Source organism: Chelonia mydas, chromosome 1, assembly GCF_015237465.2.
Source record: "Chelonia mydas isolate rCheMyd1 chromosome 1, rCheMyd1.pri.v2, whole genome shotgun sequence".
Lineage (NCBI taxonomy): Eukaryota > Metazoa > Chordata > Testudines > Cheloniidae > Chelonia > Chelonia mydas.
The window spans coordinates 30,938,646-30,953,989 of NC_057849.1; the positions used below are offsets into that span (position 1 = coordinate 30,938,646).

At 40.4% G+C, this 15,344-nt stretch overlaps 1 protein-coding gene across 2 annotated transcripts in view; it reads left to right on the forward strand.

Moving 5' to 3' along the window:
* CNTN5 (contactin 5) overlaps positions 1-15,344 on the forward strand; it is a 970,129-nt gene that overhangs the window by 287,397 nt on the left and 667,388 nt on the right. For both annotated transcript variants that reach the window (XM_043529333.1, XM_037889811.2), the window contains one exon: positions 8,590-8,720. The gene's annotated coding sequence lies outside the window, so the exon portion shown is untranslated. The remainder of the gene's footprint in view (positions 1-8,589; positions 8,721-15,344) is intronic.

Below are 15,344 nucleotides of genomic sequence, written 5' to 3' on the forward strand. Positions count from 1 at the left end.
ATGGTAAGTCGACCTAAGCTACATCGACTTCAGTTACGTTATTCACATAACTGAAGTAATGTAGTTTAGGTCGACTTACCATGGTAGTGTAAACCAGCCCTAAGTGTGAGAGCAAATATTTAATCTTGGGAAGACATATGGTATGACCTTGTTTATTATGCAATGTTCTGTGTAGAAGGAGCTTTGCAATCAGCAGGAAACGCCCTCTGCCTTCATTTTTGACGAGAGTCAATTCTTGAAGCAGAGTTTCTACCCAGGGAACCAGACATTGGTGTTGGTCTGAGATTCTTGAAAGGATTACATGCACATTGTTTGTAACTGCCTCTGTTCCAGGAGTGGTGTATATGTAAATAAAGAAAATTACACTTAGAATATACCCAGACTGTACATCACTGATTTCTCCTCTGCTGGGAAGCCAACTTGCACAGCCCCAGACATCTGCTACTGCTCAGCAGAGGAGCAACAGTATTGACTATTGCCATGCTAGAATTGTATCATGGGAGATGAGGTTGTAATTTTAGGAAAGCACTGAGGAGAGAAAGAGAACAAAGAAACTGAGAGTCACTTGTAAGTATGAAAAAATAGAAAGTTTTCATGTAACCTAAAAAAGTGGGTTTAATTTGACTTAAGTTCCAGTGATAAAATTCAAGTAACATAGTCTTTCCATGATAAGGCCCAGTTTGACATCTTAGATAGCCCCTAAAAAAGCCTTGCCTGAGCAGACATCTAACCAGCATGAAGTTCTAACCTGAACTGCTCTCTTTAAGACTAGAGACCAACTTTCTGGTACCTTGGTTCCAATCCATTTGATTTGTCCAATCAGCCACCTTCATCTTTCCACTCTGTTTCTTGCCTTCCTTCTCTCTTTCTTATGTATTTTTCTTTCGTTTTAAGTATAACCATTTTCTACTTTACATCTTAAACCAAAACACAAACCAGAAACTTACTAATCATTGGTTTCAGAGTAGCAGCCGTGTTAGTCTGTATTCTCAAAAAAAAAAAGGAGTACTTGCGGCACCTTAGAGACTAACCAATTTATTTGAGCATAAGCTTTCGTGAGCTACAGCTCACTTCATTGGATGCATTCAGTCTAATCACTGGCAGTTCTACAGTCCTTGGTGGGAAGCTAGATGGTGCTATGTGAAGATGTAAATAGCAATACTCCCAATCCCTCAAACATGGTCCAGAATGCAATGCACTAGAAAGTACTTCTGTCTTGTCCTGGTCACAGAGAAAACTCAGGCCAGACAAAAAATATATTATCTTAAGGTAAGACTGGCCAGGTCTCTACTTACTGTAGAACAAGCTCAAAAGAAATTAAAACTACAGTATGCAAATGAGAGATGGATTCTCTCAATATTTCCCTTTGGCAATGTGTGTGCATGCACATGCATAAGTAGTTACTGGGAAGGTTTTTAATAGAATGTATTTTGTATTAATCCTTGAATAGCTTTGCTCCTTGGATGTTATCCATAGTCGAATTTTGCTCTATCACAATTATAACACAACTTTAGGGAAACTACTATATTCCGCAAAGGATTTTGGTGCACTTAAATCATCTTAAGCACACATCTTCCATGGCAGTCCTCTCACTAAGAGAAAGGACTGTACTGTACTGATCATCCTTAAATGCCGTGGATACTGTGCCTACCTGCTATCTGATTTAATCCATCTGTCGTTAATATGCTCATCACCATGGCATCTAGGTGTCAGTTCACTGTTTAATGTTCCATTCCAGCTGCTTGATGGGAGATTGCTTTGAGTAGAATAACAGAAGCACAATGGACACCATTTATAAACACAACATTTATCACTTTGCAGTGATTGCGATCCTGCACTCCAGTATCCTCGATTCTGATTATCAGATGCAGAGGTTCTTATTTCTACATCTCTTTTCTTGTAGCTGCTTATTAAGCAATTGTATGAAGGATGGGAAATGGACCTTGTGTTTTGCAGGCAGTTTGAACAGATCCCTCTTTTTAACTGGTGGAATTGTGCCTTCTAAGGCACAGCCCTGTACTGTTGATACAGCCTGCACTGATAGAAGGAGTTTTTCTGTCAATGTTGGAACGTCACCTCCCTGAACAATGTTGGGGACCTCAGTGGAAGCACTCTTCTATTGACATCGCTGTGTCCATGGTGGGGGTTATGTTGGCCTAGTGGGGGTTATGTTGGTTGTGATTTGTTCACGCCCCTGTGTGGTGTAGTGATGCCACTATAACCTCCAAGCATATACCAAGCCTCAGAATCAGCCTGGTCTAGCACAGGGGAAGGAAAGAGGAGACCTGAGTTCTGCTACTGTTTCTGATAGTTAATCACTGCCTGGCTTTGGGAAATCATTTAGACTCACATTTTCAAAGGAGTGGTCTAACTTGAGGTGTCTCAATTTTGTCTCCTACTGCAGAGTTTTGTTTTCAGAGGTACAGAACATACAGGATGGCAGTTAAAGTTCATGGGGAGAGTTGAAAATTAGGCTAGTATTAAATGTTTCATATTGGACACCCAAAACCTGAAGCACTCCAGTGTTGGCCAGTATCACCGTTCCTTTGTGTTCCCATATGTAAAATGGAAATAACATTTACCTCCCTGACAGACTTAATTCATTGATATTTGTAAAGCATCTTGAGCATTTCAAATGCAATGCGCAGTAGAAATTTACTACATTGTTATTGAGCTGTGCACTCTGGAAACACTGAAGTAAGTAAAATTGAGCAGAGCCAACACAGCTGAACTAGCATTTAGCCTCAGTTCGTTAGATTGTGGCTATTCTCCAGCCCTCCTGGCAAAGAGGATGCATATTCAGCTTCTGTTGGATACAGACCCATGTTATTTGGTACTCGATGAATCCAAAAACCTGTGTTAGTCATGTCCCTAACTTTTCCACTGCAAAGTGACACACATCTGTGAAACTCATGTGGCTTAAAAAAACAAAACAAAACCACCACATTCCATTAATGTGACTTGAAAACAAGTACTTGCCTCAATGAAGCTGAATCCAAGGAAACAGCTTTTACAGGAGCCTAGCTCAGAGGAGTTTGTCACAAGATGATTATTAGCTTTTGGCAACCAGCAATAACACAACACTGGTTTTCAGGAGGTGTTATTTTACTGACAGCGGCAGCAGCAGCGGTGGCGGGAGTGGCAGCTCTCTCAGTAGAAAGGTGCAGCAGCACGTCCCTGTCACAGCGTTTTAAGATCCAGTGGGAGTCAAGTCTGTAATAGCAGCTCTAGCCAACTTTCTCTCTCATGATTTCCCCCCTCCCTTCTTTTTTGTGTTGGAGAGTAAGATTGGTTCCCTGACAGTGGGCTTAGGGGAGATATGATTCAGACAAGATACAGGATGCACAGAAAACTGTGTGACTAGCTGTAGTAACAAGGTTGTGTTTGTTAGCTTGTGATTTAGGGGATTGAAATCCCAAACCATGCATACAGTGTTATATTGCTTGTTACCCTGAGGCTACTGTGCTGACCCCAGAGAAGCAGACAACAGTAGCCCAAAACCACGCCACCTGTAAGCATCTCCACATCACGTGATTAAGATTCAAGCCTTGAGGCTTATTTATTAAATTTAATGTCATTATTTAGAATTCATTCTTAATATATTCAAATTAGAATCATGTGTCTGCAGCTGCAGAGTTAACTCTGGGAATTAGCTCCCAATGCAGAATTTTGCCCTGCCAAAATCTGTCCCTTTGCTCTACCAAACTCTTGCACAGGTCGCTGGATCATGCACGTTGAGGGAGAGGCTCATTAAAAACTTCACCTCCATTAATCTGTGCTATTGGCCTTCTGGGTGACCTTGGGCAACTCACTTCATCTCTCTGTGACTCAGTTTTCCCATGCGTACAAATGGGGATAATGGTACTGACCTCCTTTGTAAAGTGCTTTGACATGTACTGATGAAAAGTGCTGTAGAGCAGCCAATAAATAATAATAATAATTAATAAATATTATATTTGGAGCACATGGTGAAAGGAAATAATAAATTAAAGGAGGCCTCCACCTCTTCCTGTCAAACCACGCTGAAGGAGATGAGGGGCAAGTTACCAACCATTAGGCAGTGTGGTTGGAGGGGTGGGGCATCGGAATCCTTTGCCCTATCCTAGAAGCTAGAAAGAACTATCGCTTCTGGAGCACACTGACCGTAAATTTGGCAACCAGACTACAGCACCTGACTTGTGAAATTTCTAATTTGCTGCACATCTCTGTGATCTATGGAGAGAGAAAAAATGCAAAAACCATCGGAGTTTATTGAATTAACGATTCTAGTACTGATTGTGTTGTTCATATTAATATCTAATTCAGTGATAACTGCTCACTATAACTCGTTTTCCACTTGGGCTACCACAAAATTAACAGTCTGCTCGTGAATGCAGCACTCGTGTGACACAACATTCAGGGAGCCTTGATACAAAATTTATGTCCCAGCATGATGAAGAACCTAGCACATTCAGAATCTTGATTAGAGTTTAATATACTTAATGTCAGTAGATGTCTATCTTTATATGTTAAGATGGTTGTCTTGAGAATAGAAGTGGCTCTGAACCACACCCAGAAATCTAAACCCAAGGATCCAAACTTTGGGGAACTGTGAATCCAGATCCAAACTTGGTGGCTTGGGCCCTTTGCTATCAAAACACCCTTATTCAAAGGGGCACAAGTTTGTTTGTTTTTCAATCAGAATAGCACCCCCTACCCCGCCTACTGATTATTTTACTAGGTTTGATTATGAAAACATTTCAGTAGACATTGAATTCAGAAGCATGTTTATGTTTGCCATGAACTCCATTCACAGTCCCAGACTTCCCTCAAAGGATTTTTCCTAGTCTTTTGATATCAGTAAATAGGAAGATAAAATATTTTAAGCAAGTGTAAGTAGACCTATGCAAATAATTGATTTTTTTCAATTCACTGGCAGTGCTAAAAAACCAAAAACTAAATTTGATTTGTAAATTCTGAAAAATGTTGTTGAATTGAAAAACTCTATTTTGGGGCCTAACAAAACATTTCATTTGACCTGAAGCATTTTGTTGCTGGGCATTTTCAAGGGCCGGATTCACAAAATGGCAAGAGGAGGATCCTCCCTGTTAGGCTTTAGCCCTCTAATTAGTACATTCAGCTGGGATGTGGGACATTGAGGTTCAATTGCTCCCCTCACCTAATGTGGAGAAGGGATTTGAACTCCCACTACACTGTAAGTAGTGCTGCCCTAGCCACTGGGCTATGGGGTATACGGTGGGGACTCTGTCCCAATCTCTCCTGTTGAAGCAGCTCTGCTGAGTATAAATAATGAATCATTAGCACATGGACATGAACTTGGATCTCCCACAGTTTCACTCTTTGGCCCAATGACTATTTGGTTATTTACACACAGTGGAACAGATTCAAGAGGCAAGTTCCACAGCCCAGTGGCTAGAGCACTCTCCATTGGGGGAAACTTAAGTTCAAAAGCATGTAGATACTGTGGAGTTGTCTCCCCACAACCTATATCTTCCCTGCTGATGCATGATGTGGAGAGGAGTAAATCCACAGAGAAAATGGTAGTGGGTTCGTATGAAGGGGTAAAGCAGCTAAGTGAGTTTCCTCCATTCTCCTTGAGGCTGCCTTTTCCACTTTCTCAAATAGGCATGTGATCACAAGGTAGTGAAGAAAAAACATCAGGGGCAGGAGTGTTTGTGTGGGAGGGTAGAAACTGCACTAAGAAGTATACTACCTCCCAGCCTGTACCAGAGATAAATCACAGGCTATGATAAAGAGACTTGAGGCTGCATTAACTGTCACTTAGCACTCTGTGACACCTTCCCCCCACCCTCCCCGGAGAGTCAATCACAGAGTAAAGCTGGAAGTGGTGAGACAATTCAACATGGATACTAGGCTTACATGCTGCCATGAGAGACTGCCCAGCAGTGCAGAGCAAGACTCTTGCTATATAGCCTGTCTGTGGATCTCTGCTCCTCCACCTCCTTCCCCTCTCAGTTCCCTGTTCACTCAACAAGAAAAGGAGTACTTGTGGCACCTTAGAGACTAACCAATTTATTTGAGCATAAGCTTTCGTGAGCTACAGCTCACTTCTTCGGATGCATACTGTGGAAAGTATAGAAGATCTTTTTATACACACAAAGCATGAAAAAATGGGTGTTTACCACTATAAAAGGTTTTCTTTCCCCCCACCCCACTCTGGGGGAGAGAAAACCTTTTGTAGTGGCAAACACCCATTTTTTCATGCTTTGTGTGTATAAAAAGATCTTCTATACTTTCCACAGTATGCATCCGATGAAGTGAGCTGTAGCTCACGAAAGCTTATGCTCAAATAAATTGGTTAGTCTCTAAGGTGCCACAAGTACTCCTTTTCTTTTTGTGAATACAGACTAACATGGCTGTTACTCTGAAACCTGTTCACTCAACAACACCAGTAGTCTTGTGGCGTAGGGAAGGAGGGAAGTCTGCAGCTGAGCTGTTGTGAGGCTGTATTAAAAAAAATGTTTGTGAAATGTTTTGCAACCCTTGGATTATATGGCTGTGAAAGTGAAAAGCATGATTTATTGTTTCATTCTAATTACCGAGACCTACTGTATAGAACACCTTCTGCAGACATGAGTGGTCAGCAGATGTTTCTATCAGCTGACATTTTTTTACAAACTGTGGGTTTCTTCCATTAATGTGTCCAGTAATGGTGACATTCAGGCCAGAGCTGAAGGTTACTCTTTTATGCTTGCTTGTTTTTGTTTTAATTTTTCAACAAAAGTTTATTTCTGAAAAGAAGTTTGTGGCCCATTAATAAACAAAAACATTTGTTCCATCTCTTCCTAAGGCAGTTACTAAAAATGAAGCAAGATTGAAGTGTGTATGTAGGTATATAATAGGGTAAGAGGACAAGATAAAAAATGACACTAAGCAGATTTTTGCTTTTCAAGGCAGATAAGTAATCTGACTCTATTCCAAAAAGGGATTTGTGTGTCTGTGCTGATAATAGCATATCTTTCTCCCCACAACAAAGTGCCTCCTTTAAGAGAAGGGCTCAATTCCAAGTGCCTCCCAGCTAAAGCTCTGGGGCTAAGGGTCAGATGATAGCCTGAAGAGCAGCTGGTCCTTATAAAGGCCAGCAAGTGCTCAGCTGAGCTAGGGAATTATGGGGAGTAAATAGCTTTCTGTAGCAGGTCCTTAAACAGAGGAATGATCCTAGTTACTAGAAGACTCCCAGATAGATGGCCTGGAGTATGAATACTGCAAGGAATGGAAAGCCTCTTGTGGGACTCCCTGGGACAGGGCAAGGGGTGAGAGAGGTGAAGGGAAAGCTTTTGGGAACTCTAGCCTAAGTGAGGCAGAGAAACTCCTTTGTTATGGTATTGTGCTTAAGTTTCTTGTGCCCTGAGCTAAGGGCCTGACACTCTTTGTGGCATTGATTCTTCCTGGGCCAGGCAGCTTACATGAAGTCACAAGGGTATGTGGTTAGAGTAGGATAGTCTAAACCAGGTGTTTAGTCAGCAGCCGTTGTACTTATGTATTACCTACAAGGGGTCACCAAAAAAAAAGGCCAAAGCTACTTTAGGAAAAGAACAGAGGAATATAGCTCTCAAAAAATACACCTAAATATCCAACAATAATATCTGAGTATTATTATTTAACATGTATTTTGGCAGGGCCTTTGGGCCAGCTAAACATGGGGCTGCATTGTACCAGGCAGTGATAGAGTGTATTGTCTAAATAGACAAGACAGACCTAGCATAGGGGCAGGAATCTAACACACAGGCAGAGTAAGCAATGTAATGGTGGCAAATGTTGTGTTAGTTCCATGTTTTGTTTTGGGGTATTTTTGGGGGGGCGGGGGGTGGTTAGTTAGGTGGGCAGCAGCTAAATGGAAAGGAAAATCAGAGTCCAGGGAGAAGAGTGTAAGGAGAGGCAGCTGTAGAGTGAAGCTGAGGTGAAGCGACTCAGGAAGGTGGAGGATTAGAGCACGTGGCCCGTCAGCACAGAGAGTCAGAACATCCTACAGTTTTCATTGGAATGTCCAAAAGTAAAAAAAAAAATTCCTTGCTTTGGCTGCTTCTGTTTCTGCTAGCTATTCTCTGTATTCCCCCCCGCCCCTCCCCAAGGCTACATGGTAGCAATGGGGAGGTGAGATGCCACCTGAATCTTACTGACCCCCAGAGTAGAATTAACATTAACTGATTACTTCTCCTGTTACAGGTAGTCGATCCAATAGCTAGAGGCTATGTTATCATAGTAGGTTATTTAGTACACACACACATTTTCCCCCAATCCTATTCCCAGCCCTATTATATTAAAAAGAGGAAGAAACGAAGAGGAAGAAGACTCCTCCTTTGTTTCTAATTTAAAGAAACAGCATTGCTCTTTTGCTGGTATAAAACAAAGCACTGTCACATTAGCGTGATAATGTACCCATTGTGAAACAAGAAAGGAGGAGATGTCTTAGTTCACATAGGTAGCTATAGCAGCTGTCTCTCACAACATATCAGGAATAATGTCATAGTGGAAAGTCAAATAACAAAGCTGACAGTCTCCATATGAAAAGAGAGATTAAATGACAGCTCCAAATATAACATCATATACTTTTTTTCTGTTCAACAGATTACCTGAAAGGACTAATTTTTGACTCAACTCAACACCTTGTCTTCATCAATTTTCACTCATACAAGGACTATCTGCTAAGATTATTTCCCTCTGAGGGCTCTGTCCATACAGCTGATAGCTGAATTCAGGTATAGTGGATGTTTAAACCAAGTTTATTTCAAATGTGTTAGTGTGCTAAACTCAAGCATTTATGTACTTGCCAAACTGAAGCCAGTCGCTGAGACTATTGCCATCAGAAATCCAATGGTAAGAGGGAGCAATATATAGAACAATTAAGTCAAATGAGGTAATTTTAGACTGAACAAGTTGATCGTGCCTGCCCAGGAAATATGCATTAAAAAAAATTCTCATCCACTTCATTGGGAACTTTGGTGAAATATGGTAAGAATAGTCAATTGGTATATAGAAATTAACACCACTTACTTATTGGAAATGTATTGATTATATTTTTAATTGTTGTAACACACATCTAACTGTTCATTAAACAGCTATTTGGTCAAATTTAATAAGACTGCAATTACATGTTAAATAGCAACTGATTAATAAATACAGTTACTGAAGACTATTAGAGACAGCCCTGAGACACCAAGTTCATATTGGCTTCTCAACTTCCCAAGAGTCTGAATGTGGTTGGACCTGGGCTTTTCATTCATTCTATTATTGAGATGATGGGAATCAGCTGCAAAGTTGGGATTGAGATCATAACTTGCCCACAGGGAAACGTTCAGGTAAAACACTGTGGTTCAGGCCCATATCATTTCTGAAATTTCACCTAAGCCCACTGGTATTGTGTGTTTATTTTCATATATTATATACTTGTGTGTGTATATTTGTGTATTTATATGTGTGTTTAATATACGCAGGAGCAAACCTCTTGCATACTGAAATTAAGTTCAGGTGATTTTTCATACATGTTCAAGTAAATACAATATACTGCATTAATGAACAGGGCAAATGCATGGTGCTTGCTGACAGCCTAATGCAATGCAAAGCAATGCAGTACAACAGCTGTAGATAAGAGATGTCGGGATCTGATGCTCATTATCCAGATGGATGATGGATATCCAATTTACATTTATTGAGGAAGCATCAGCAGATGGAAATGGAATGAAAGAGTAAATGTCTATAGTTACCTGTTAACTGGTGTACTTAATCATTCACCAGCAGAATGAATTATGTTCATGTAGTTCAAAATGCCTCTAATTAATTTTTGAGAAGAACCTTTATGCTGACCTATTAATAAACCATAGTTCCAGGTTGGGGATAAGGAGCTTGTTAAAGTGTAACACATGCCTGTGCAAACAGATTTGGAAGTGCATAGTTCACTGTTGTAATGTCAGATGTTTTACCTGCCTACCCAACTAATTGAGAATTACATTGGAAGAATGGAAAGCTATTGAAATAAATGAGACAGACGGTGCACTCCAAACAGACATAACTGAATTAGAACTGATGAACCCACCAAGAGTAGATTCAGTGTCACTTTAAATACAATACGATTTCATTCATTTTCTTGTGCCTGATCTGTTGTTGCAACCCCTAAAAGCTTTCAGCTGAAAGACTGACAGTTTAACTTGAAGCTGCATTCTGCACACTAGCCCCGATATCAGGAGGGGATTTATTGAAGGATAGTGTATATATTAAAAGGAGTGCCAGCCTGAGATCCTGGGAAGCAGACACTTTGATGGCAGCTGGTGCAGCCATCACTAGCTTAGCCCTCTCAAAATGAATTTATATTGTTGAAGAGTTGCCAGCATCAGTATGTTTTTATAGATTTACACCCATGGCAGGATTCCCATGATCTACAAAGTGAAAAGCTCTCTCCCTCTCTTAAATATTAATGCAAAGTGCAATATACCATACCTGGTAAGAGGAGTTTGATACCAATGCAAAAAAATGAAATGGAAAACAACTGCTGCTCACCAATAATATTGTGCAGTATTTTAAATTCAGTGTCCATGCATTTAGAGATAAGGGCTGTAGCTAAACTTCCTTTAAAGTTTGAGAGTGTTTGGATCTAGGATTTCTGCACATTATAAAGGTACAAACTACATGAATGAGTATCTGGATCAGACCAGCTTCAGAATTAGGTGTGTGTTTGGATTCTGTGGTTTGGGTTGACCAGCTCTAGGTACAGTATTTTGGGTTTGCACTACTATGCCTCCTTTCTTATGTAATAATAATATCAGACAGTAGAGGCCAGATTCTATCTTGACACCCTATGCACCACATTGACTTCACTTTTTGGTCACATGTGATGGAGCAAGGTTTGGCTATGTCTCTTAGTTCTACTGAGGATGAAACATAATTTTCCAATTTACTTAAAGAAAGGGATTATTGAGGCAAAAAATCACATTGCTTCCACTGATGTGTGGGAAGACTACATCTTGGCAGGTTTTCAGGCTAGATCCTGAGCTGTGCTTGGAACAGGTCAGGAGTGGGTCTGTAATGAAGGCTTTTAACCACCTTTTTGACTCCCTGATCCTAATTTGCTCTGCATTGACCCCATTAATCAATGTGAAGTATAGCAGACTCAGGGCTCCTCTACTTTATACTGCCTGCCTGTGGCCTCCAAAAGTCATTCCCTTCCGCCAGGGATCACTGAGGCATAAGGATGCTCTTGCCTTGCCTCCTTTCCCCTGCTATGTATATTGGGGACTCAGGATGCTTAACTTAGGAGCTGCTGCTGTGGTTTTACGCCGCATGAGGATCCTCCCCATGCTGGGGACTCCTCTTAAAGCTGGAACTACTACGTACATTGGTGCTATTCACAGACAGTAGCTGGGGCAAATCAGAGACTGTCCCTTCATGTCAAACTAATTGCCCAGACAAAACCACAAAATTATTACCTGTGTTTAAAAAAAAAAAAAAAAAGACTTCAGTGGCCATCAAGGTATCTTTGAGAATACTGTATGTCAGTCCTTTTTAACAGCCTCCATCTATATTAGCTGCTTCAAACTGCAGGGGACAGTAGTTAGGTTCAATAGGAGAATACTCTTGTTTTCAAACTTCCCTTGCTTTAAAAATTCAAAAGAAAATAATCACAATATTTAGCAAAAACCAGTTTCTAAACTTAGATATATAATGTATTTCACTGTACATTGCTATTTTAGACAGCTAGAAATACTGGTAGTCATAACACTGAAGAACAGAAATAGAAACACCGTTTGCTAGCTATTTAAATAGAGAGCTCTTAACTTTCTTCCAAACGTGATGATTTTTCAAAGATTAACATATTTAGTGCATGGAAGAATCTTCAGAGAACAAGACATATTATGTGGGGAAGATTAGCAAACTTCCAATGGTTTGTTCTGGCTAAAGGGAAAACTGAAAAATGACCTTTTGTATTTTTCACCACTACCAATCATGCTGTTCCACCATCCCAGTGATGCGTAGAGATGGAAATAACGGAGATGAGTACAATAGACTTTTCCATAGACTGAGTTTTCCGCGTCATTTAATTCTCTCTAGTGTCTTCAGAACCTTTCCAACAGAGCTAATGATAACAGATTGTCACATTATCCAGCTCATAGTGACCTGTCTGGGTAGGTGCCAGAAGTTCTATCCACTCATAGCTATGAGTTTAAAAAAAAATTGTCTTCTGTAACTGCTATAAGCAAACCCAGTAAAGTATTACACACAAATGAAATAGCCTGTCATAGTTTTATGTGAGCATTTCAAGAACTAGCAGTGAATATCCATTTCTAATAATTTATCCATTAGACATGTTATGTTGCAGAAGCTTTGTCCCACTGTGCTCAATGATCCTGGCCATAAACCAGCTTATTTTGCCCTTGGGGAGGGAGAGGTTTAACCCAAATCTAAGTGGGAATCTTCCTACAGTATAGAACCAGCGTGAAGATATCTGTATTAACCCATCTCCCATAAAAGAGAAACAGCTGGAGAAAAGTGGGTAAGGCTTCGTTGCCCCTAACCGCTGCCAATCACCACCTATGATTTTGGCAACTTGGAGCTGTTTGCTGACAATGTAATTTTTGACTGGGGCTTGGGACTGCATTTAGGATAATGTGGGGCTGGGAGAGTGCAAAGGTGAATTTCATGCCACTTTTTTGTGTGTACGCACCTACACACACACACATCTGACTTATGTGTTGTACTCCTCTGTCATCTCTGAAGGTCTGGCCCATTGTTCCAAAGGATAAGAACCAGTACTCGTGAATAAGAGACAACCGTTAATTTTGCCATTAATTGGAACCAGACTGTTAATTGGAACAAAACCTTATTTAAAATAAGCTTAAGTATCCCTGTTCTCCACTCCCGTTTAAGATTATGTACTCTGGTGTTTCTTAGTTCCAACCAGAGCGAAATGCCAGATCACAAGAGGTTGTTTGGGGGTATGGGGGCATTTCTGCCCGAAGCAGGTAATGTCAAAAATATCTTGAGAGAGAGCCTGTTGTGGTAAAAGGGGAAAGAACAGAAGCCTGACTGGTGAAAGAAGAAGTTAAAGAATATTTAGATAAATTAGATATATTCAAGTTGGCAGGGCCTGATAAAATGTATTCTGAGGTACTTAAAAACTAGCAGAATCAATCTTGGAAGCATTAGAAATTTATCTTCAAAACCTCATGGAGGATTGGTGAGGCCCCAAAGTACTGGAGAAGGGCAAACATAGTACTTATCTTTAAAGGGGGAACAAGGGAATTATAGACCAATCAGCATAAGCAGGGTGATAAGTAATAACCAACATGGATTTGTCAAAAACAGATCATGCCAAACCAAACTGATTTCTTTCTTTGACAGGGTTACTGATCTAGTGGGGGAAGTAGTAGACATGGTATATGTTGATTTTAATAAGGCTTTTAACACAGCTCCACATGACATTCTCAGAATGTCAGATTATTGTTTTCAAATATGGCAAGGGCTATTATAAAGAGGATGGTGATAAACTGTTCTACACATCCACTGAAGGTAGAACAAGTAGTAATTGTCTTAAACTGCAGCAAGGGATACTTAGGTCAGATATTAGGAAAAATGTTCTAACTATAAGGATAGTTTAGCACTGTGATAATCTTGCAAGGGAGGTTGTGACATCCCTGCAATTTAAGATGTTTAAGAACAGGTTAGACAAATAGCTGTCAGGGAGGCATATGTACAACTGGTTCTGCCTCACCACAGGGGGTTGGACTAGATGACCTTCAAGGTCCCTTCCAGCCCTATATTTCTATGATTTTATGTCCTAACGTTCTCAGTAATTGACTTCCTGAAAGTGAACACATTAGTGCAGGTGTGGTAGCACCAGAGCCATAAACAAAGGATTATTACCTGCTACTCTGACTCTTCTACCACATGCCTCTGCATATGCAGCCCAAATTTGTTGACCTATGTTTTGACTTTTTTTTTTTGCTGCCATTTTGCATTGAAAATTCTTGTCAATATTGTTGTCCACTCTTGCTTTCAGTTTTCTTCCATCATTACTGCTGTTTAGATTTTTCCCATCACTGTGTGGCCCTAGTCTTGCTCCCATTGAAGTCATGGGTCCATGAGCCTAGTGGAATGGGACCATAGTCGTGTGTGTTAAATGGTGATATCCCACATATGTCTTATTGTTGCCCCCCCCCTTTTTTTTTTTTTAAAGAAGAAGAAATGTTTTGAGAAGGAATATTGAAGAAAGAAGACAGGGTGCAAGCACCTATGTTTAATTTGACTTGTTTGTCAGCTTTGTTTCTAAGTTTGCCTCTTATTCAACTACTCTCTGTTAGTAAAAGAGATTCTACAATTTTTCTCTGCTTCTCCTCTTTATTGATTCTCTTCTCCTCTTCCTAGATTAGACATTTCATTTTTATATAGGTAAGAAGATAGCTGATGATGCCTGTCTGGCTATATTAGTAAATATAAAGATGACTGGGTTGTTAAAAGTCCCCCCAATGTACTCTGCACTGTGGTTTCATATACTCAGAGAATTGGTCTAGGCATTTTTCAGATCACTGTTCTCTGAACTGGTGATCTAAAACAGATACCTACTGAAACTTTCCAACTTTCCTTTACGTCGTTTGTTCCCTTAGCCAACAAGCTTTTCATTACTGAAACATACATCCATGGTATTAAAGATGTGTGACTTTCACACTTTGGTCATGTCTACACTATGGCTTTTATAACAGCATAGGTATGGCACCATAGCTATTCCAGCATAACCCCAGAGTACAGACACCTACAGGGACTTTCTATTGCGGCAGGAACCTCACCTCACTGAGGACTTGTCTACATTACCGGCTGGATCGACGGGCAGTGATCAATCAAGCGGGGTTGATTTATCGCGTCTAGTCTAGACGCAATAAATTGACTGCCGAGCACTCTCTCATCGACACCGGTACTCCACCAGGGTGAGAGGCGCAGGCGGAGTTGACGGGGGAGCATCAGCCATCAACTTACCACAGAGAAGACGCCACAGTAAGTGGATGTAAGTACGTCAACTTCAGCTATGTTATTCACATAGCTGAAGTTGCATAAATTAGATTGATTCCCTCCCCCCACTAGTGTAGATCAGGCCTCAGTGACACTGACTAGATGATGAAAACATTCTTCTATTGACCTAACTGTATCTATACCACAGGTTGGGTCATCAAACTCATGGGTGTGGATTTTTCACAGCCCTGAGTGCAGTAGCTATGTAAACCTAAATTTTAAGTGTAGATCAGGCCTATAACATAACTCTTTTCCTGTGTTTTTTCTGTGGAGATCAGTTACAAAATCCAGTTATGAGAATCCAGGAGCCTTTTTTAGAACAAACATCT